Source organism: Helianthus annuus, chromosome 3 (genome assembly GCF_002127325.2).
Source record: "Helianthus annuus cultivar XRQ/B chromosome 3, HanXRQr2.0-SUNRISE, whole genome shotgun sequence".
NCBI lineage: Eukaryota > Viridiplantae > Streptophyta > Magnoliopsida > Asterales > Asteraceae > Helianthus > Helianthus annuus.
In genome coordinates, this window is record NC_035435.2 from 164,780,440 (window position 1) to 164,803,757 (window position 23,318).

Here is a 23,318-nt window from a genome sequence, read left to right on the forward strand (position 1 = left end):
TCCCACCATTTTCAGATCATAATACTCGTTTTCTAATTTCTGTATTTCATCACGAGGACAATATTCCTCCCTCATCAACTCTTTAAAGTCGTCCCACGTAGTGGCGTTCGCCACCTCGATGCCTAACAGCTGAACCTGGGCATTCCACCAGGTCAGGGCACCATCTTCGAGTGTACCCGCAGCAAATTTCACTCTGTCCCCAACCGGACAGTTACACATCACGAATACGGACTCTGCCTTTTCGAACCATGTAACACCCCAAAATATGCAAATCATTTATGTTACCTAAAATATCTAGTCTTGTTATATTTGACCTAGTTAAGTGTTTATGTTAGTAACTTGATTAGAAGGAAGGTTATTTGACAAATAAACAATCTAAGTAATTAGAGGGACTAAACTTGTGAAAAAGAATGGAAAAAGTCTAAAAATAAACCATTACAAATTACAAGGGGGTTGAATGTGGTAAAATGGAAAGATGAGTTATAGTAATAACAAAAACTAAAAAACACGCATCTGGGTGTGTTGGAGTTCGACGACCAGAAAGGAAGAAAGGGGGTAAACCCTAGTTGATCAAAAATCCAGCAATTGATAAGGGATTTCAAGGTTTAGTTGATGCATGAAGCTCAATTCTCGACCATCTAACCTTTCTTAACAAACGGTAAGTCGAATTTTGAGATTTGGTGATTATGAAGAAAGTGGGTTTTACCCAATCTTGAAGTTAAATGAGAAATTGAATGATTTTCAGTTAGATTAGCACTATAGAACAAGGATTATGTTGAGATTACTCATCTTAGTGTTTTAAGTAGGAAAAACCCCATTTGTGTGAAATGATGATGATGAATGCTTAATGTGTAGGAGTAACAATTGTTAGAATGTTGTGATGGAAACATGCTTGAATTTTATCTTTGATAAATAGGTTGTTAAAAGGATGAATACTATGTGAAATTATGATTTTTGTTGAATTATGATAAGAACTAGTAGGATTATGAATTGAACACTTGTACATGACGCATTGTTAGTAGTAAGCACGCCAAGTGTTCGATAAAATGCCTCAACTAGAAATTCTGCACTTTTGACTTGAATCACATATATGATAATCATGTCTTGAGTATGTACATAACATTTATAATGAGTTATGATGCTTTATCCCAAAAGTAGTAGTGACAAGTAAAAATGGAATGAAAAGATTTTAATGTAAACATGTTAATGTATAGGGATAAAGGAGGAGAGTTCGAGTCGCACAAAGAAAGAAGGAAATCAAGATCGAGGTACGTTAGTGTACACCTTATGTTTTTATTATGATGTCATATGTATAATGTTCTCTAATGTATTAAATTGTTATGTTGGAACCATGAGTATTGAGATATCCGATTGTTGAAAGTAAAGTTAGATCCGTCATAAGCGGATGTTGAGGAATGATTAAAATACGAAAGTTAATGCATCATATTCGGTATTTTTAGTCGAACCGGGTATGGGAAGTTATGTATGTAATGGACGAAAGTCTACTCGATCCGTTTTTTTTTTCTCGGATTGAGGTATGATGTAAGAATGTAATGACTATGATTGTTCATTGTGAACAAATCGAATGAAAGCGATGCAATGATGCTAGTATCCGTTCCTAACGGGTATGATAAGCAAAGTATGCTTAGCCTCTATTTAAGGTAAGCAGGTAATGAACTGTTTAACGGTTAGCAAAGTAATGGAATGATGATAATCCAAAAATGGAACGAATGGGTTTATTATCTAGAATTGTTAGTGGCGAAATACTAACCTATTTATTATGTTGAATGTAGGCAAATCCTCAATTTAGGCGACTTGGCAATTTGGAGCGAGCATATGCACACCTTATGGTTATCAAGCGCTTCCGCTATTACGTATTAATGTTTTGGGTCAAACGCTCGTTTTTGTGTAACATCGTTAGTGGTTACACTTTTTAACACTTGATGTATGGTTCTTAGTCGTGTCTAGTTGAACGGGTTGTAAACTTGGTTGTTTTGTTGATGGTTAAAACAGGGATATGCTCGTCTTATGGATGGGTCATGCCCAAATTTTGTTAAAATCATGTATTAATGACATAGCGTTTTTACCTTCTAAATTGCGAAAGATTTGTACATTTTAAAAGTTTATGTTTTTTTAGCGTCTTTTGGATGTCATTCCTTCTAGACGCAAATAACGGATGTTTCAAGTTGGTATCAGAGCCAAGGTTTGAGGGATTCGAGCATTTGAGGTGATGCTTGAACTCAAACCGACGGCTCGTTCAAAAGTGTGCTCGCTCCAAGATCGCCAATGAGGTAACACGTTAAGTTTTTTGGTAAAATACTATTAGGTGTAATATGTTTGGGATGTAATATATAAGTTAAGCACGTGGATGAGTATTTATGGGGGCCATACGGGAATTCCAAGGACCGTATGGCTGAAGACAAACCCGGAAAATGGTTGAATTAGCCAAATAATGTCACAGCAGCGTTTTAGCAAATCAAGAAGCCGTCGCCGACGGGCTTCCATGCCGTCGCCGACGCCCCCATTGATCCGACGCACTAACTCGCTGTCTACGGATGAAATGGGCGACGGCCACTTTTTAGAACCCGTCGCCGACGGAAGTTAAGGCCGTCGCCGACGGCTGTTAGAAATATGATCTGCTAAAAATTGTTGTTTTGCTTGTTTTTCATGATTAGGATTTTCGTATGATCTAAAAGACATTTAGATAATGATATAAGATCCTTATAAACATAAGGATAAGATACTTATGATCACAATCCGTGATCACAACGACAAAGAATTCGTAAAGAATTAAAAGTAACGATGTGAATTACATAAGGTGAATAATGAGACTTAGATGATCAAGATTTCGAATTGCACGATTACAAGTGTAGTAAACAAAGGCCGAAGTATGTGTTATATGGAAAGCTTATGATTTGTATTAAACAAAAACATGATGTTGTGCAAAGCTGGTCCGCCAGATTTTCATGTTTTTCATGTTTTAGCCAATAGTACTTTCCGAAAGCCACTTCAACGTTTATTTAGGGTCCATGTAAGGCCTAACATGATATATGTAACCATAATTAGTGGTTACAAAGGAAAGAAATTTGTAAAGGTCAAAAGTAAAGTGTCGAATGACACGAATGAATGCTGAAAGTTTAAAAAGTGAGTAAAGTTTAAAATGTAAGAATGCGAATGAAGTGAATACGGACTAATGAACTATGATGTATGGAAAGTTTGTGAATTATAATTTAAGTTCCCATACTTCTCATAAATGCTCGTTTTATGTTCCTGTCAAGTTATTAGAAGATATAAGGAGATATGTAAAGTTATGTAGATCGTTGGCGATAAAGCAAAACTTATAAAGGTCGAATGTAACGTATGGAATGGCATGAAATGAATGACGAATGTATAAAGTGGAGTTAGAAACGTATGATAATGAATAATGAAGGAAGTAAATATAGACTAAAGTACTTGGATATGTGAAGAAGCCGGAATTGTTAATAAATGAATATAAGAATGATAAGATTAGTGGTGAAAATAATTTGAAGAATGTGAGTTACATGGAATTCGTATGAAAATTTTGATGAATGTATGCTTTAATCAGAATTAGGCATTAGAGGCTTGTACCTTGTACTTGAATGGTGTGATGCTTATGTGTATTTAATAATTTGCATTGTTATGATTAGGAGACGAATATGTGCTAAATGCGAATCATACGAACCTATTAGTAAAGGATGTGTTAGAATTATATTATATAGTTAACTTGAATGATATTTACTATTCGTAGGATCATGAAGCATTAGCATGTGATAGTACGTGAAGGTGAATGTATATAGGTGTATTATTTGGAGGATTACGTAAATTGTATGTATGAAATACGTAGAGTATCAATATTACGGTCTATCATATTTAGATGATTACATGTTCAAAAGTTTGAAGTGTGTAAGCAAAACAGTTCACTATCTAAAAGTCAACAATATAGGGATATCATGGAATGGCCCATAGACACAAATGTTAAAGTAAAGAGTTAATGTGTTATGTATTAAGTGATTTACGTGTTATGCTTGACGACAGTTTTGTTGTATGGATTGGAAATGAGATAACTAATAATAAATGTCTCATTTATATGAAAATTCTACTAACAAAAGTCGATTAACGCATGAATAGAAAGAAGGTGAATTCGCAGTCACTTCGAATTTGTTTACATAAAGATGTACGCGTGTTAGAATAATTGAAATTAAGTGGAACGTATAAATAAATGAGGACTTGGTAATGTTAATGAAAGGTATGGAAAGGATATTAGTCCAGATGTTAGCTAAGGACGTTCTGTAAGTAAGTTCGAATTGAAGGTATGTACAACACGTACTACAAAACTTATATGCAAAAAGTTATGGGTGGTGGTTGACCTTAAAAGGTTATATTGTAGAAGTCAGTAAATAATAATTACTTACAAATATTGGAAGTATTACGTAAGGAATACAACGTGTAATGTAGGATACTCATTAGTAAGAGACGTGTTAGAGAACGTAGGTGAATTAACACCAAATACGGTGAACGAACAAATGGAAACGGTATATTAAGAAATGGTCATGTATTGACCGAAGCTCGAGAAAAACACGAGAATCATCTCACTTATGTCAGGTCAAGCTAGCAAAAAGGGGGTCCAATGATTCTTAAAGGAACTGATTCAACTATGTAAGAAATGAAAGAACAGTATGTAAGAAATGGAATGTATGATATGTTTTAGCATACACGTAAGAAAATTGTGAAAGAAACAATAGGCAAACAAACACCCTGTAGGACACAATTATGAAAGGTTATGTACTAACTATTTATTTATAGATAAATATGATGGAATTCCTAGTGAGGTGATAGTAATAAAGCTAGTGGAAGGATGCCCGTGGGTGGGAGCATATTTCATGAATGAATGAGACTAATTCTGGTACGGAAGGTACGTACAAAGAAGCGGATCGATCCGGCACACGGATAACCGACTTATACGTTGAAAGTGAGGTTAGTAAGCTGTTTAATTCTTAGTTAATGATTAAGAATCCGTAGATTTATTTGTAAGTATGAACAAAATGAATGGTAGAATAATTATGGTATGCTATACAGTGATTGACCTGTAATGGTCAGCGTGAGAAGGTATGAATGTCATTAAGAGGGAGAGTTAAAGGCCTTAAATGAAAGTTTGAGTTGAATTGGTTAAACGTTAGTATGGTGCTCGTACACAAGATACCTAGTTGTTATCATAAGTAGTTCATGCAAGGAGCTAATATTAAAGTGTGCGAAGGATTAAATTCAAGGCTAAACTCAAACTTGTAATTAGTTCAAGTGACGGTGGTAATCGTAGAATGACTCCTTGTACTCGTATTAAGTATGGAAAAGTAATTAGGAAGTGGGAAGCTTTGTATTAGTACCACTAAATCATTAAATGTCTACAGTATACGTATAATGTTAAGCTAAGCCCTCATATGAGCAAGAAAGTAATTGGAAGAACGTTAGTAATGGGATGATGGGGTTGCTTATAATTACAATAATGAATTATGTCGTGCATGATTCGTGTGCGGAATAAAATAAATCGATTTATTTATATTGGTAAATGTATGAATATGTTACGCTTATTTAGAAAGATAGAAACAAGCCGTAAGCATAAGCTTGTACGACCAATAGTATACACTGGGAATAAATTTCAATGAACGAACCGCTAGTGATGATGTATGCTGGGAACTAGCATTATAAAGTGAAAACGACACTAATAAGAGCTCTGGATCAGATTCTGACTTATATGAGATTATGAAAGTAATTTACTTGATTAAGAACGGAGGGACAATGCGTACAAATACGTTTATGCATGAATGAAACTCTTGCCAAGATCCCGAATGCGTCTATGTTTTATTAAGCATCGTGAATGAATAGATGAAAAAGTAAGAGTAGAAGTGGTCTACTTGGGATGAGAAAGGTTTCGGGGACGAAACCTCCTTTAAGGGGGGTAGACTTGTAACACCCCAAAATATGCAAATCATTTATGTTACCTAAAATATCTAGTCTTGTTATATTTGACCTAGTTAAGTGTTTATGTTAGTAACTTGATTAGAAGGAAGGTTATTTGACAAATAAACAATCTAAGTAATTAGAGGGACTAAACTTGTGAAAAAGAATGGAAAAAGTCTAAAAATAAACCATTACAAATTACAAGGGGGTTGAATGTGGTAAAATGGAAAGATGAGTTATAGTAATAACAAAAACTAAAAAACACACATCTGGGTGTGTTGGAGTTCGACGACCAGAAAGGAAGAAAGGGGGTAAACCCTAGTTGATCAAAAATCCAGCAATTGATAAGGGATTTCAAGGTTTAGTTGATGCATGAAGCTCAATTCTCGACCATCTAACCTTTCTTAACAAACGGTAAGTCGAATTTTGAGATTTGGTGATTATGAAGAAAGTGGGTTTTACCCAATCTTGAAGTTAAATGAGAAATTGAATGATTTTCAGTTAGATTAGCACTATAGAACAAGGATTATGTTGAGATTACTCATCTTAGTGTTTTAAGTAGGAAAAACCCCATTTGTGTGAAATGATGATGATGAATGCTTAATGTGTAGGAGTAACAATTGTTAGAATGTTGTGATGGAAACATGCTTGAATTTTATCTTTGATAAATAGGTTGTTAAAAGGATGAATACTATGTGAAATTATGATTTTTGTTGAATTATGATAAGAACTAGTAGGATTATGAATTGAACACTTGTACATAACGCATTGTTAGTAGTAAGCACGCCAAGTGTTCGATAAAATGCCTCAACTAGAAATTCTGCACTTTTGACTTGAATCACATATATGATAATCATGTCTTGAGTATGTACATAACATTTATAATGAGTTATGATGCTTTATCCCAAAAGTAGTAGTGACAAGTAAAAATGGAATGAAAAGATTTTAATGTAAACATGTTAATGTATAGGGATAAAGGAGGAGAGTTCGAGTCGCACAAAGAAAGAAGGAAATCAAGATCGAGGTACGTTAGTGTACACCTTATGTTTTTATTATGATGTCATATGTATAATGTTCTCTAATGTATTAAATTGTTATGTTGGAACCATGAGTATTGAGATATCCGATTGTTGAAAGTAAAGTTAGATCCGTCATAAGCGGATGTTGAGGAATGATTAAAATACGAAAGTTAATGCATCATATTCGGTATTTTTAGTCGAACCGGGTATGGGAAGTTATGTATGTAATGGACGAAAGTCTACTCGATCCGTTTTTTTTTTCTCGGATTGAGGTATGATGTAAGAATGTAATGACTATGATTGTTCATTGTGAACAAATCGAATGAAAGCGATGCAATGATGCTAGTATCCGTTCCTAACGGGTATGATAAGCAAAGTATGCTTAGCCTCTATTTAAGGTAAGCAGGTAATGAACTGTTTAACGGTTAGCAAAGTAATGGAATGATGATAATCCAAAAATGGAACGAATGGGTTTATTATCTAGAATTGTTAGTGGCGAAATACTAACCTATTTATTATGTTGAATGTAGGCAAATCCTCAATTTAGGCGACTTGGCAATTTGGAGCGAGCATATGCACACCTTATGGTTATCAAGCGCTTCCGCTATTACGTATTAATGTTTTGGGTCAAACGCTCGTTTTTGTGTAACATCGTTAGTGGTTACACTTTTTAACACTTGATGTATGGTTCTTAGTCGTGTCTAGTTGAACGGGTTGTAAACTTGGTTGTTTTGTTGATGGTTAAAACAGGGATATGCTCGTCTTATGGATGGGTCATGCCCAAATTTTGTTAAAATCATGTATTAATGACATAGCGTTTTTACCTTCTAAATTGCGAAAGATTTGTACATTTTAAAAGTTTATGTTTTTTTAGCGTCTTTTGGATGTCATTCCTTCTAGACGCAAATAACGGATGTTTCAAACCAGCGCAAGAGTCCTACAGCCCCTTCAGTCCCACTGAAGGTCTGCGGCTTACAATCCATGAAGGTTTTAAACGTGCAAATAGGCGGATGGTGCGGATTCTGTTGCACCTGTTGACCTATTAACGAAAGAACATAAAACAAACGGGTAAGACTCAAGCATACGACTCAAGGATAAAGAATGTTTGGTACACATCGTACCAGCCTGATAAGCCGCTAAGGCTTCAGCCACGCGAGTGTTAATGAGATCGGTTAACTCAGCCTGAGTCATAGCAATATGGCCACGTCCACCACCGCGGCCTCCACCACGTCCACCATTACGTCCGCCGCGTCCGCTCATGATTCTATATATGAGAAAAGGAAAGATTCAACATGCAATTACAAGTAGGTGGCAAGCATTACTAGGATCCCCACAGATTTCTACGTTCTAGCATAACATCAACTGACATAGCGGAACCCTTTTTACGCTTGTCAAGTTGCACTGGGACTCACATGCACCCACATTATTATTATGTGTGCACCCACAATAATAATCCAATTTGCATGTTCATCTCAGCTCCACTCAATTCGCGTTAGAAAGGTTCCCGAATCCAAGCAATAAAGTAGGTAACACTACAACATAAACCATGAAAGTTCAAGAAAAGTTGCACTCCTAAAACACGTATCGTGGGTTGTCATCATATAAGTTCATACTGTTGTGCCAAGTGTGCAGTCACATGTAATGTTACCTAATAGTAAATGTTAGAGATAATGTGCAATAGTAGACAAGAGACGAACCTTGCAGTCTAGAGCTGAGTGTCATGGTCGATTTCGAATCAGTTCGGTTATAGTCTGGTTTTATAAACACGTTTTAAACCAAGTTCACTATAACCAGTGGCTCTGATACCAAACTGTCACACCCTCAAATTACCACTTAGGGAGTATCCCTGTTAGGCGTGTGACCACTAGTAATAAGCCACCAATTACATTGAATCCATAAGTTTAAAAAAAAAGTTTCATCATTCAATAGTAATAAAATCCCAACATAAGTAATTCGAAAACCATCAAGTTCAGCGGAAGCGTTAACGTAACATAATGTAAGTTCTTTCCAAACAACCATAATAAATAAATGTTTGATAGCTAAACCCATCAATGCAACCATGACCACTCACGCCATCCAGCCAGCAAGTTCCCGTTCCCAAGTTCCTAACGACCTGCGAGTATGTAACAAGTGTATCAGACAAGCTGGCGAGTTCACAGTTTCAGAAAACATTTGTTACCAGTTGTATGTATAACAGTTCAATAACCAATGCAAGTAATATTGTTAATATCTCAATTCCGAACAAGACGGCTCCTAAAATACATGACTGCCCTTTCCCACGTACTCCTATCCAGTACTGGGCCCGACTGAGTCATTAGTTCACATCCGTCCTCTATAGGAGCGGTGTGAGGGTTCCAAACCTAAGTAGCGCTACCAACTAATACCTGTTACCCTCCAGGTAACATAATAAGGGACTTACAAGAATGATAGGTGAGAATATTAACCAATATACCCGTTTTTACCCAAAAGACTTATCCCTCCACGGGATACCCACTGACTGTCCCCAACCACTGGGACGCATGCTCGAGTGTAGTGAACTCACCTTTGATTTGCTCGGTAAGACTAGCTATGTTTTCAGTTGCTCAAAACGATCCTATCATAGTTACCGATATCAATTAGACTCATGCACAAACATCCACTTATTTAAAACAAGTTGTAGACATAGATCATTCATCTCATGGCACGTATGGCGTAACAATTAATTAATTCATTTCAAGGTTCAATCAAGCCTATTCATTGTTCATATAACGCACCCATACAGTCCAGTTCACAACGGTTTGTTCATGCATCTACGGCACTAACCTAATGCTTAACTTGTAATCACTCAAGCATATTGTATGCATAGATACATAACCTGCTCGTTCATGCTTCAATCCGGCTATTAAACATGTATGACTCAAATAATAAGGTATACATATATCACAATTATTAGCACGACTAAACATACATTGCACATCAAACATATTAGGCGAAATCACTGCCTTGGCAGTCTTGCTCGGCCCAATGTTGCTGGCCCAGTCCGGTTATGTTGCTCCATTGACTCCGGCCCAGCTGGGTATGCACAGTAAAACTCGTGGCCCAGCTGCGAACCGGCTTGTTTGTGGCCCAGAACTAACAATTCGGAATTTATATGTGTGTGTGTGTGTTCAGCAGCTACATGTGGCCCAAACTATATGTGCATAACCTGTTAAGAGTTCGGTCTAAACAAAAGCCCCAATCATGCGTGTAATATTCATAGCAGTGATCCACACATCAAATAAATCATGCAATTCTACTTTAATTCGTTATTAACCTTCTTAGTCCCATGTGCACTAATCATTATAACATGCATATTGTTAAAAAGGTTCAGCTGCCATCTACACCAAATTTCGATTACACACAAAAGCATCATCTCCATATTTAATATTCATGCAATGCCTACTGACAATTTATTAAAGTAACCACATGATTTGATCAGATTTCACATGGCTGCCTTTTCTTATTTCTATGTTGATGGCTTTGTAGGATTACCAACATTTATGAATTTCACATAGCCATATTACTTTGATTACATTGGACCGATACCCTACTGATATATCTATCCCCTAGACTATCATGTGATAATATAATCAATCAGCATGTTAATTGATTCCCACATATATATATATAAGATCATATTCACATGGCCATCAAGATCATCGGTCAAATAGTGAGCATGCCAGAATATAAAACATCAGATTGTTAACACACATGATCCACTCCATCGGCTTAACTCTTAAGATACCAAAACCTAATTTACGTAACATGTAATCATAGTTTCTATTACCCAATAGATCACAGACAAGATATCACAACCATCAACAATGTACGGTGTGAAGGTGCTTACCGGGAATTAGATGCTCACAAGGGTGCAACAAAACTTCGAGAGAGAGTAGGGGTTGCCGGCGGTTGCTAGAGGGTAACTAGGGTTTGCAACTGCTCAAGTAATCATATGCACTCTACGTAACATATTATTATATCGATAGGAGGTTTGGGCCGGTCACAATAGGAAATCAAATGACATGTTGGGCCGATGAAGGTTTGCTTAGTAAACAGTGGTGTGGGCCGATTGTGCAACACAATGATTTTGGCCGATACTATACAACATTACGGATCAGTATTTGGACCTAGTCCCACAGTTTATTAGTTGGCGTTACATGTTATGTTTGGGTCGAGTTACATGCGATGTTTCCTAATTAAACAAACAATATACACAGTGAACAACTACCAATTATGTTAGCACGTAAAACAGGGTTACGGGTCGGATGGATAGACAAAACAAGAACGAGAAAATCGTAAAACCGGAGACACTGACCTTGAAACCTCGGGTTGTCACAAACGAACATGGCTACGTTATCGTAATTAGGTAGGTGTTAATCCCTCAAAAGGGCACCTCCTAAGAATCACGTTTGCTTGGTCAATTGACGAATCAACGTATTGACATTTTAAAAGTCAACGGGTCAGATTTTAAAATAATTGCGATATGAGTTTAAGAGTGTTATAAAATATGTTTTATCACTTAAACAACTTAATAATAATTACTACAACATGTGTAAACATGTTCGGCTCGTCAATTCCTGTTTTAGGGTCGGTTCGCAACCGAAAGTCGCGTAGTTTGACTTCTATGTTGACTTTTGGTTATAAACCGAATAAGACTTGTATGCTACTGATTTAAAGTTCCGTTATGATCGTAATATGATGTAGCCTAACCCTATAAGGTTATATTACATGATCGTATTAGTAATCTGAGTTTTATGCAAGTTTTCGTATTTATGCCATACTTTGACCTTTATGCCCTTTTTAGCAAAAATAAGGTTTTAGACACAAATAAGATTGCAAATGCTTTAATTACTGATATGTTATCATGATTAACATATTTTGATGTTACAAATCTGATCATACACTGAGTTTGCATATAAGGTCGTAAATTGTGCTTTAAAGTGACCAAAATGCCCTTTAGGCCCATAGGTCGGTTTTAAGCATAATTCCTTATACCAAAATCATTGCCTACTGATCTAACATCATAATTAGGATATTTTGGGATATCAATTCAGATTATAAACTGAGTTTATGCACAAGTGCTTGTATTGTGTTCTTAAATGACGACAATGCCCTTATAACACACAAAATGGTTTTAAAGCATGATGTTCATACAAAACCTTTTTCCTACTGAAATATTATATTAAATAACATATTTTGGTCATATAAACCTGATCATACCATTAGTTTTCCTTAAACATCGCACATATCGTCATTTAACGACTTTAACGTCGTTCGGCGCATAATATGGTTTTAAACCATATTTAGAAATCAAGACTTGTTACCTATTGATTATATAAATAATTTTAAATATTTTTTCAGTAGGTACATATTGTAAACTCAGAATCCCAATTTAAGCTTTCGAAACTATGTGTGAAATGACCAAAATGCCCCTAAGGTGCATAGTTTGGTCTTAAACTATAAAACACACATATGTTTGATATCCTACTGATATTATATCATGAATAAAGTGTTTTCACAGAATTTTTATGGTCATAACATTAGATTGTACGCAAGTCTCTTTTATACGTCACTAAATGACCAAAACGCCCTTATGAGGCATTATTTGATTTTAAAACCTTAGCGGGCATACAAGTTGATATCTTACTGATCTTATAACTTGTTTAAAGTGTATTGGCATATGGAACCTGTTCATGACTCATCCGGTTACCCGTCATCGCTTATACGCGTACGGTTAGACTTACGTAACTAGTTTACATAAGTTTACCAAAAAGGGGTTTAACCTTACTGTTTTGATCTCAAAATCCAGAATGTACAATGTTTACCCATATTATACAAGTCCTAGTACTTGTTGGGTTTAAACCACATTCTATTCGATATACGCTTAATCTAGCGAATCTATTCTTAAGTATCGGGTCATGTCTAAAGGAATTACCTTTGGCCCGTATACATTCTAACAGATAATAAATCTGTTCATTCCAGACTATAGTACCCCCCAGATAATCGGACTTGAGTCAATAAAACTTAGACTTGCGGCTCTTTGCCAAATATAGTCTTATTGATTGGAAGCTAGCAAAAAGGTAAATACTATTGACTTATTTTAGTGTAAACTTGGGATGACAAATATGCCTCTTGGGCGGTTATTACACAAGTAAGTCGCCCATGATTGCGCTAAAGTGTATGAATACGGTATAATCCGTTTACTTGATAATTACCAATTGGTTAATGATACCATATCCGGACAACCCAATGGGTTGAATCAAGTATATAATCTCATAACAAGAAAAATCCCAAGATGTATTTAAAAGATCACCTACGAATTATCTATATGTATAAAACTCTTTTCAAAAAACTATTTTTCCAAAGAGTCAGTTAATTGTATTTACCAGCTTTGGCTGACGTATTTTCAAAAGATTGAACAGCAGCTACCGAACCTTATTATAGGCTGGGATTACGGGTTGGCTAGAATGAAGGCTAAGGAATTTGCACTCCTGATGCTTAAGGCCTATGATGTCTAAAGCTCTGTATATTTGGATCCTGCCTGTGGGCTTGTATCGAACGCTTGTAATACTTTTATACATTCAAGCTTTATTTTAATAATTTTAATCCAATACTTCTGCTGCATAATATTATATTGTGATAACTGTTATCCAACCATCAGATTATACCCATCCGGGCCCACCGGAAATCGGGGTGTGACATTATGAGGAAGCTAATTTTAATAATTCGAGATACCATTTTAGGGTACCAGGAGAAGAAATGGATTTTCGGTTAAGACCACTAGGCAATGATTATGATGTTCTTAGATTGCTAAAGCATGCTCCAATCACTAAGGTCTTAGATGTATATGTTGAGAAAGCTTAAAAAGTTATTGACTTATAACCAAATGTTGCTTTAAGAGAGCTTACACAAGACCACATTGCTGAATAGTTCCGGAAAGCTGATGACAAGGATGATTTGGATGATGAGGGTAGTTATGAGGAAGGTGATGAGAGGACTAATGAGGCAAATGTTGACAGGACTGATGAGGGAAGTAATCATAGAACTAATTAGGGTACTGAGAGAACTGTGGAGGGAAGTGAGGATGATAACAATTCTAAATTTTTAATTGATGAGGACAATTTAGTAGAAGACTATGATGTAGATAAGGATGAATTTAGAGCAGTTATAGACTTTAATATCAGTGATGAAGGGGAAGCCAATGTTAATGAAGAAGATTTAGGTGATGCTCAAGTTGATTTTGACGACTTTGATAGTTTTAGTGATCTTAATGATGACACTAAATAGCGGAGGGCGGTAAGGAGTATTAGAAAAGTAAGAGAAAAGCAAAACAATATTCGAGTTTCTCTTTTTATGTAGGTCAATCATTTAGTGATTGATAAGCCATAAAAAGAACTTGTAAAAAAAACATGTAGTAGAATCAAAAAGCCAATTAGTTAGTCAATCAGTCCTGGTGTTCAGAATTCTCCATGCGGAAGTCGACGTCTCAGCCCTTTGGAGATTGGTGCTTGCTTTTTCAAGTATGTTTATCATTTTTATAAAGTTAATTGTTTTTTAAGAAAGTTAATGTACACAAAACTAAAATTTCATAACCTACACAAACAGTTTTTAAATCTTAAAAATTGTGAGAGAACCAAACTGGAAAGACCATTCATGTACTGAACTCTTTTTTAAGTCATGGTGTTTATTTGATAAGCAACTTTATAATGTGTGATCATTCCTTTATGGCAAGGCAACTTTAAATTGCATCAATGATTCTTGAGCCCTTTTATTGTTGTTGTTTCTTTATGTTTTTAACGTTTGGTCGTGTTTGGTTTGGTCTTTCTATGTGGTCGTCATGATGCTTATTTGATAGGTAACTTTAAAATGTGTCCAATGATGATCATTCACTTATGATAATGTAGCTTTAAATTGCATATACAAGTCTTGAGTTCATTTGTAGTTATTATTTCTTTATGTTTTTAACATTTTGGTCGTGTTTGGTTTGAGCCTCTGTATGGTTGTTATTGGGCTTATCTGATAGGTAACTGTAAAATGTGGGCAATAATAATCATTCACTCACGGTGAGACAAATTTAAATTGCATCCATAAGTCTTGAGCCCATCTGTTATTGTTGTTGTTTCTTTAGGTTTTTAACATGTCCATGAAGACAAGACAGCTCCCATCCGAGATGTTGGTGTTTGATACCTTGGTCTGTTTTCACGATTGGACAAATAATTGATAATTTTCATTAACATGTTGGTGTTTCATATTTTGGTATTTTGGTATTTTCATATGAATGGATTTACAGTTTCTTTGTTAGGGTTTTAGACCCTCAACGTCTCTTTTGATAATTTGATATGTTAAAAGTAACATTAAGTGCTCTTTGGTTTGAGGTTCAACGCGGTTGTCATGGTGCTTATTTGATAGGTAACTTTAAAATATGGACAATGATGATTAATCACTCATGGCAAGGCAACTTTAGATTGCATGCATGAGTTTTTAGCCCATTTGTTGTTGTTGCTACTTTTGGCTTGACTAGTTATTGTCTACAATCTTAAGAAACTTTTTGGTGATTTTTTACTTTTTCATCCTTCAAAGTCAATATTTTTGAGCCATTTACATTTTTATTGTGTATTAATTTATATTTGTACTTACCTATGTAAATTTCTATTAAGTGTCGCTCAGAGTGACTAATCCACGACCAAATATGATATTATATGAGCGAACGTTGGATGAGGTCACGGTTCGATCGTAGGACGTCGCTAAGGTTGGTGAACGTCATGCAAAGGATGAGGTCACGGTTCGATCGTAGGACGTCGCTAAGGTTGGTGAACGTCATGCAAAGGATGGCTAGTATTTGTCAAACTCAAATGGAGCTAGGTGGCTATCAACAAGCTCTACGCGCAATATGAGGCTTGAAAGAATGCTTGTAAATTTTGTTGTGTTATTTATATACAATCATTATTATATTGGCCTATTTAAACTAATTTTTAGTTTTTTTTCTAATCTTTCAATTTTCTGTTCATTTTATGGAGAATTGGGATAAGGAAGAAGGCTATCATGAATTTTATTTAGTTTAGTTGTTTCTGTGCAATTTTCTATCAAAGTTTCATTCATGATTGAAGAATACAATTTCTTCATTCTTCCACGATACATCCAATTCAAAAAGGGATCATACATTTTAACTAAGTAATTGTTTTTGTTTTAAGTCTCAACAATAGAAAATCTAGTCTTTGTTTCAAGTATATTTAGAGAAAGAAGTATTGTCTTTAAGTCTTCAATTCTATTTATAAATTCATTATTTGAGTTGTTCTTTTTCTCTTTATTGGTAACAAGCCACTCGATGTATAGTTCATCAGGGAATATTTTTTCTAATGTAGACAACGATATCCTACTTGCTATCATTTCCCCAAAAGTTGACAAACTCGGAGGATATGTAAAAGATATTCTTTGTTTTCCATCAATTTGGCATGTATAAAAAATATTGTGAGGCTTCGTTTCTTATGGAGCCTTTCAATTTTCTATTTATCTTTGTTATGTATCGTAATGGACGATTCCATCAGTTATAATCGAAAATAAAATTAGAATAGGTTTCAAAAAAAAATCTTTTTCTTCGTCTTTTTGCTTTTTTTTCCATTTATTTTGGACTTCAAAGTTTCTTGATTTCCATACATACAATCAACCGTTTTATTGTTATCAAATTCTTCTTCTTCTTCTTCTTCCATTTTGTCGAGCTTGTTCAGTTTGTTACTAAAGGGGTGACGGTGTTCTGCCAAAATAGTAAACACGGGTAACTAATACGAAAATACTAAAGATACCAGCCATAGATATAGAATTTTTCAATTCTAACCCAAGGTATTTATTAACTCGAATGTACTTCGGAAAGATCGATTTTGTCGTATCCGAGTGTAGGATCGTTTGCGGACCCGAACGAGTCGATCAGAGGCGTTCTATACAATATGAAAGGCGAAAACAGACATATTGTGCTAGATTCAGCAAGTATATCACTTTAACTGTCTTTTATATTGATTCTGATGCAATTACAAATCTGTAGACACTTCGACAGCGCTCCGCCGTCAGAAATAACCTTCCTAATTCCGTGTGAAATGACACGGAACTAATCCTATTTATAGGCAGACTAATTCCGCATGAAACAAGTTTAAACGATATTACAACACACGCGGAATTTGACGAACACGCGGAATTAACCACTTCACACGGAATTACATTGTAATTCCGTGCGGAATTACATGAAGACCCATTCAAGCGGAATTAGGGCTTTCATGCGGAATTAGCTTTTTGATCATTTTCCTCGAACTTCGTGCTATGAGCAATGCAAGACTCGATACAAGACGAAGTCGACAGACGTATGCACCAACAGACTCCCCCTCGGATGTTGACGAGTCTACTGTGTCGAGTCTTCGCATCTTCAGTCTTTATCAGTCTGTCTGCTCTCTTTCTATCAGCACCAACGTACTCTCCTCAGATGTCTTCAGACTCCCTCTTTCAATGTGCTGGGATCGTAGTCTGGCTTTTTGACAACACAGAGTCCTCAGGTATCGGAACCTGGCTTTCACAGGATCAGGATTGTCACCTGGCTCTATACTCAGACTCAGAGTCCAGTCTATCCTGCACATCCTCTACCTCACAATAAATTTTACAAAGTTAACGTTTTACAAATTTATATATTCAAACTCCCTCTCAACTATATCCAGAAAGACTTTACACTGTTAATCACTGATGAACCACTTGTAAGTAATTGTTCAAACATTCTTAGATTTAACCAACTCCCCCTCAAATGTATCATCATGTTCAGCACTCGGAATTTCGAAAATCAGCTCTTCAAACATCAGTTGTCAAAAATCTTTTTGGATTTTTCAAAAGTTTATGCTAAACACACTGAAAATCTTTTTGGGTTTTTGAGTAAAATGAAATGCAATAAACAAATATTTACAGACAATCTTTTTGTGAGTTTGTGTAAGAGAATCATATCAGTTTATGAGACAAATCACCAAACACCATTAAGCTTTAAACATTTTAAGTTCTAAACAATTCACCTAGATTGTCAGTATACTGATCCACTTAAATTTTCACACAACGTTCAACTGCTTCGAGATACGAGATTAATGTCTTAAGAACTTAAACTTATTCGCGTGTCCCACCACTTGAATATACTCCCGTATCCAGATCCCAATATTCAGTCGTACAGGTGAGTATACCTAGATGATATCTGTAAAAGGGTTAAATGCGAAACCGTGAGAGCTCAGGTCAGAACTTCCGTTCAGCAGAGAGATGACGGCTCGAATTTTGGTGTGTTCCCTTTAGAGAATCTTTTCTTCAACAGCACATGATTAACATTTTTCAATGTTTCATCATTTTTTGCATTGAGGGCGATGCTATGTTTCAAGCAATTTGCAAAGTATTATACGGGGACTAGGCTATTGCTTTCGCAAAATCAGAAGTCCTGGGATAAGACCCCAGATATCACTGAGTATAAAGACCTAGTATCTCAGAAAGAGGGATCTTTCAAACAAGATTTCAGGGGCTACCTTATATCCAAGAAATGATCCCCATGAGATAAGCAAGTTTGGAATTTTATGTTTATATCTCGAAAACAATTTACTAAATGTGCAAAAACCTATTGGCACATCCACAGTGAGATTGTTTATCACATTTGACTTTACAATTCTTTAGCGTGTTGTGATAGTCCACTGATGTACTATCATTTCCTCTTTTTCACAACCAAACTCATTTTTAAATTTTTCAATGTTTCTGGCTTTTTCAAATTTTCTAATGTTTTTGGATTTTCTGAAATTTTTTACTCCCCCTAAAATGCAAACACATTTAATAAAATTTGAAAACAAACTATACAGGAATATGACACACTGATGTATCAAACTTCAAATCTCCATCCACTTGGTATAAACAATCAGAACTCCCCCTTACAACAAACTATTTTCTCATTTTGATTTCAAAACACTTAAGTTTGTTTTAATCGAAAATGATTTTTCCGGAAAATAAGTTTTGTTGATTTTAAACCACTTGTAGGTTAGGGGTTTATCTCATCACATTGTTTATCAACCACTTATATGAAGATTACATCAAGTTCAAATTAATGACCTTGATTAATCACTTTGAAGGAATAAACCTTTGTACCACTTGTAAGGCGAAATCACTTTTCGTGAATTTCTCAAGAAAAATACCACTTGTAAGAAAAACAGGTACAACTTAATGTCCCTGATTTACCACTTGTAGGTATGCACATTCAAACCTGTTATAAAGAATAATGTCGATTCCTACTCCACTCTTACCAACCTGGAAGCTCCGGCAAGTCAGGTTTTTTAAAGTAAAAAACACAGACACCCAAGCCTGACCAGCCTTGGGTGTAACCAACTCATCTGCAGTTGGGATGTAAGTTGCCTTCTTAGATTTCTAAAAATCCTTAACCCCAGTAACCTTCCCCTCGATCATCTTCCCAAAAATCTTCTTCACATTTCCATTAAAAGCTTTATCAACATCAAATTCATTCTTTTCATAATAAAATTGATTTGATATTTCAACTTTTCCAACCTTTGATTTTAAATTCTCAGCCCGCAATGGTGGAAAGTGAACATCATCCAAAGGCAGAACTGAGTTTTTACCTTTTTTAACAATTTGTGGCTCCTCTGATTTTGTGGAATCAGATTCATCGCCAGGTTTTACATCTGATTTCTTAACAACCCAAGCTTGATTGTCAAGATTTCCCCTTTTCTTGTAAAACCTTTTCGAACACTCACCAACTTCATATGTTGAATTTTTAAACACTTTAAACCTTTCAGTTGGTGGTTCAGTTTTATCAACAACAATTTCTTTCAGTTTTTCTGAGACTCCCTGTTTTGTCTTTGTTGTTTTAGGACAGTTCCAGGCGATATGACCAACTTCTTGACACCTGTAACATGTTCTTGTCTCTTTTCTCTGATGAGCTTCATTTTTCTTCTTTTCAGCAAGGAATTCCTGATTTGACTATCTCTAAAATGAGCTCTTCTTTTCATCCTCAGCAGACGTACCTGACACAAATTTTGTATTTTTAGAAATTTTCTCATTTTTATAATTTTCCCGTGGAATAAATCCAAGACCTTTCTTTTTGAAATTACCGTTATGGTTTGGTTTCTTTGAAAAACCATAACCAGAACTGTAACCTTTTTTCTTGTTTAACCGTTGTTGAACTCTTGAAGTGTACTTTTTAGGTTTTCCTTTAAGATTTAAATCTTTTATTTCAGAAATATTAATTTCTATCATTTTGAAAACCTGTTTAATCATTTCAAATCTAACACTTCTTATTGGAAATTCTTTATCAAAATATAATTTGTCAGAATCATTCAAAGTATATGCAACTTTAAAAGTTTCGTCACTCAAATTAGATTTTGTCAACAAAAATTCTTTACTATACACCCATTTTCCCGACGACTTTGAACTCTTGACAGACGAATTCGAACTCCCGGACTCAGACATTGACTCGGACTCCTCATCCTTATCCAACACCTGATCGACCATCCTTTTTATTAATTCAGACTCATGATCTGTGTCGGACGCTGTGAATGTGATGTCAATATTGTCTGGTAACTCATCGACTATCTCAGACTCTAACTTTACATTGACTGCCTTTTTTTACTTGTTCCTCATTCGGTTTTCTAGGCGAATACCCTTCCCAAACCGGAGGCAGACACTTGTTATAATTAACACTCTGTTTCTTACCAGTATCCTTTTTCTTCGGCTTCTTATCTTCAAATACTTCAAAACCTGCAACAGTTGGATAAATTCTGTCAATTAAGTAATCAGAACTCGAATAACTTCTCAGTAATCGTCTGATTCTTTCATTTTCAGCTTTCTCTGTTTCCAACTCTTGCTTCCATTTCGCACATTCTTCAATGTAAAAATTTATCTCTTTCTGCTTAGACATCATTGTAGCATTCATCATTTTCAGAGCATCTTCTCTTTCTGAATTTGTCTTCTGCAAACTATTCACAGTTCTGTTCAATACATCGTACGACTCTTTCACATTCTTCACATCAAACAACAACTTTTCTTTCAATTTTTTTTCACTAAACCTCTTGTCTTTTTCTTTACATTGTTTGCAAGATTCCAAACATGTAAGACATGGTTTTTGTGATTTCAACAATCTTTTCAATCTCCACAATCTTCTCGACTTCAACTATCTTTTCAATCTCCACAATCTTCTCAACTTCAACTATCTTCTCAACAACCTTGACTTCTTTCATTTCTTTTGCAACTTTTCTCTCTTTAAGTTTCTTCAATTTATCTGCAAAATAAAATTCAAAACTGTCAGATGATAAATGAGTTTTTCCAACATTTATCTGTTCAATCTCTTCATCATCATCACTGCTTTCTGTTGAACTGTTTTCTGAAGAAACAGATTCTTCATCTTGACTTTTCTCATCATCAGATAACACTGCTATCCATTCTTTCATCAATTCTGGTTTTTGAACAATTTGAGCAATGAAAGCTTTAAACTCCCCACTCTCATTCACAAACTTATCCCAGCTAAATCCTGGAGCCATTTTCTCATCATCCTGATCAATGATACCAAAATAAGCTTTCTTATTTGTATCTTTGATCATTTTCCCATGTGCAGTTTGTGATTCCTTTTGTTGATGCGGTTGATGAGCAACCTGTTGATATATAGCTTTTCGATAGTAATCATCTTTTCCAAAAGGATTCTCTGCTCCACTAGGTTTATGATTTTTGCACTCTCTTTTGAAATGACCTTTCTCCCTGCATTGAAAACTGATAACTTTAGATTTATCAAAACCTAAATTAGAGAGATTTGCATCTAAGAAATCATTTCTTCCTGTAATCATTTTAAACTTTTCTACTCTCCTCAAGACACTAGCTAGACACCATTTGATGTCCATAAGCTCCAATTCTTCTGCATCGATCTGATCATAATCTTCTTTGGTTAGCATAGGATTGCCAATTTTTCCAGCAATCAAACCTTCATAAGATTCCAAAGCAGTAACCAGTAATGCCATATGACTTTTTACCACTTCTTCAGAAAAATTCTGACCATTTTGAAGATGCAATGCAACATTGCACTGAATCGTATGTCCATTACCAACATTTGAACTTTGAACACTTGGAGGATTAACATTTGAAAATCCACTAGTGTTGATTGAACTTTGACTGACTGATCCAGATGAATTTCCTGCACTAAAGGCGGTTTGGATCTTAGGACTTGCTTCAACAGTTTGAACATTTCCTTTGTAGTACAATTTGATATCTTGTTGATTGCTTGAGTTGTTCATTCTGGCAATCTTTTGCTGTTCAAGATCCTGTGCCTCAAGCTTTTCAATAAACTGTCCAATTGACAATCTGCTAAACTCTCTAGAATTCTTTAAGATCATGAGATAGGTACCCCATTCTTTCTGCGGTAATGCGTCAGCTAACTTTTCAACCCATTCTGCTGGAGTTTTTGTAATTTTCAACTGAGACATGGTACGCACAAGATGACAGTATCTCTCAATGAGAGTCTTTGTAGTCTCCCCTGGTATACTTGTAAACAACTCAAATTCCTTTTTCAGTAGAGATGCTTTACTCTTGAGCATTTCTGTACTTCCTTCAAACTTCTTCTCAAGTGCCTCCCAAATTGAAAATGCACTACCATCATACTGAAGCAACACAAATATATCCTCTTTGACAGCTTGTTGTAACAGACTGATCATCATTTTCTCTCCTTTATAACTATCTCTCTCTTTGTCTGTAAATTCAGAGATGATTTTGTCAACTTTCAAAGTAGTCTGTGGTCTAACATATTTTGTTTCAATGCTTTCCCAAGCTCTCAGATGGTTTGCCTGAACCCAATTCTCAAAATGATTTTTCCAGCCATGGTATTCTTCAATTTCCATAAGTTTCGGGGGTTTTTGCAAAGTTCCAGTTTCATTTTCTGCATTAATGTTTTGAGCAATGGCAGCCGGAGTACTCAGAGATGTGGCAAATGCGTTGTAGAATTCTTCGTCATACATTTTCAAACGAGATTACTTCAAACGAAATTACTTTCAAGCGGAATTGTTTTCAAGCGAAATTAACCTGCAACAACAACTTTCAAACGAGATTAGAACTTTTCAAACGAAATCAGGTAATTCCGTGGGGAATTACCCAGTTTTCAAACGGAATTAAAAAGTTGAAACGAAAATATAATTTCGTTTGAACGACTTCATGCGGAAAGACTAATTTCGTGCGGAATTAGTATGATTTTTCAAGCGAAATCAGCTAAACACCGTAATTCCGTGCGGAATTAAAGAACCCTTTCAAGCGAAATTATGCTGA

The 23,318-nt window shown here is 35.4% G+C and overlaps 2 long non-coding RNA genes across 2 annotated transcripts; both read left to right on the forward strand.

Moving 5' to 3' along the window:
* The first annotated feature begins 543 nt into the window (after positions 1–543).
* Positions 544–2,095, forward strand: LOC110928207. Its single transcript, XR_002586211.2, has 3 exons — positions 544–658; positions 1,215–1,268; positions 1,794–2,095. It is a non-coding gene; the product is annotated as an uncharacterized LOC110928207 (long non-coding RNA).
* A 4,147-nt stretch (positions 2,096–6,242) lies between these two features.
* On the forward strand, positions 6,243–7,827 carry LOC110928206. The gene is made up of 3 exons (XR_002586210.2): positions 6,243–6,390; positions 6,947–7,000; positions 7,526–7,827. It is a non-coding gene; the product is annotated as an uncharacterized LOC110928206 (long non-coding RNA).
* The last annotated feature ends 15,491 nt before the right edge of the window (positions 7,828–23,318 follow it).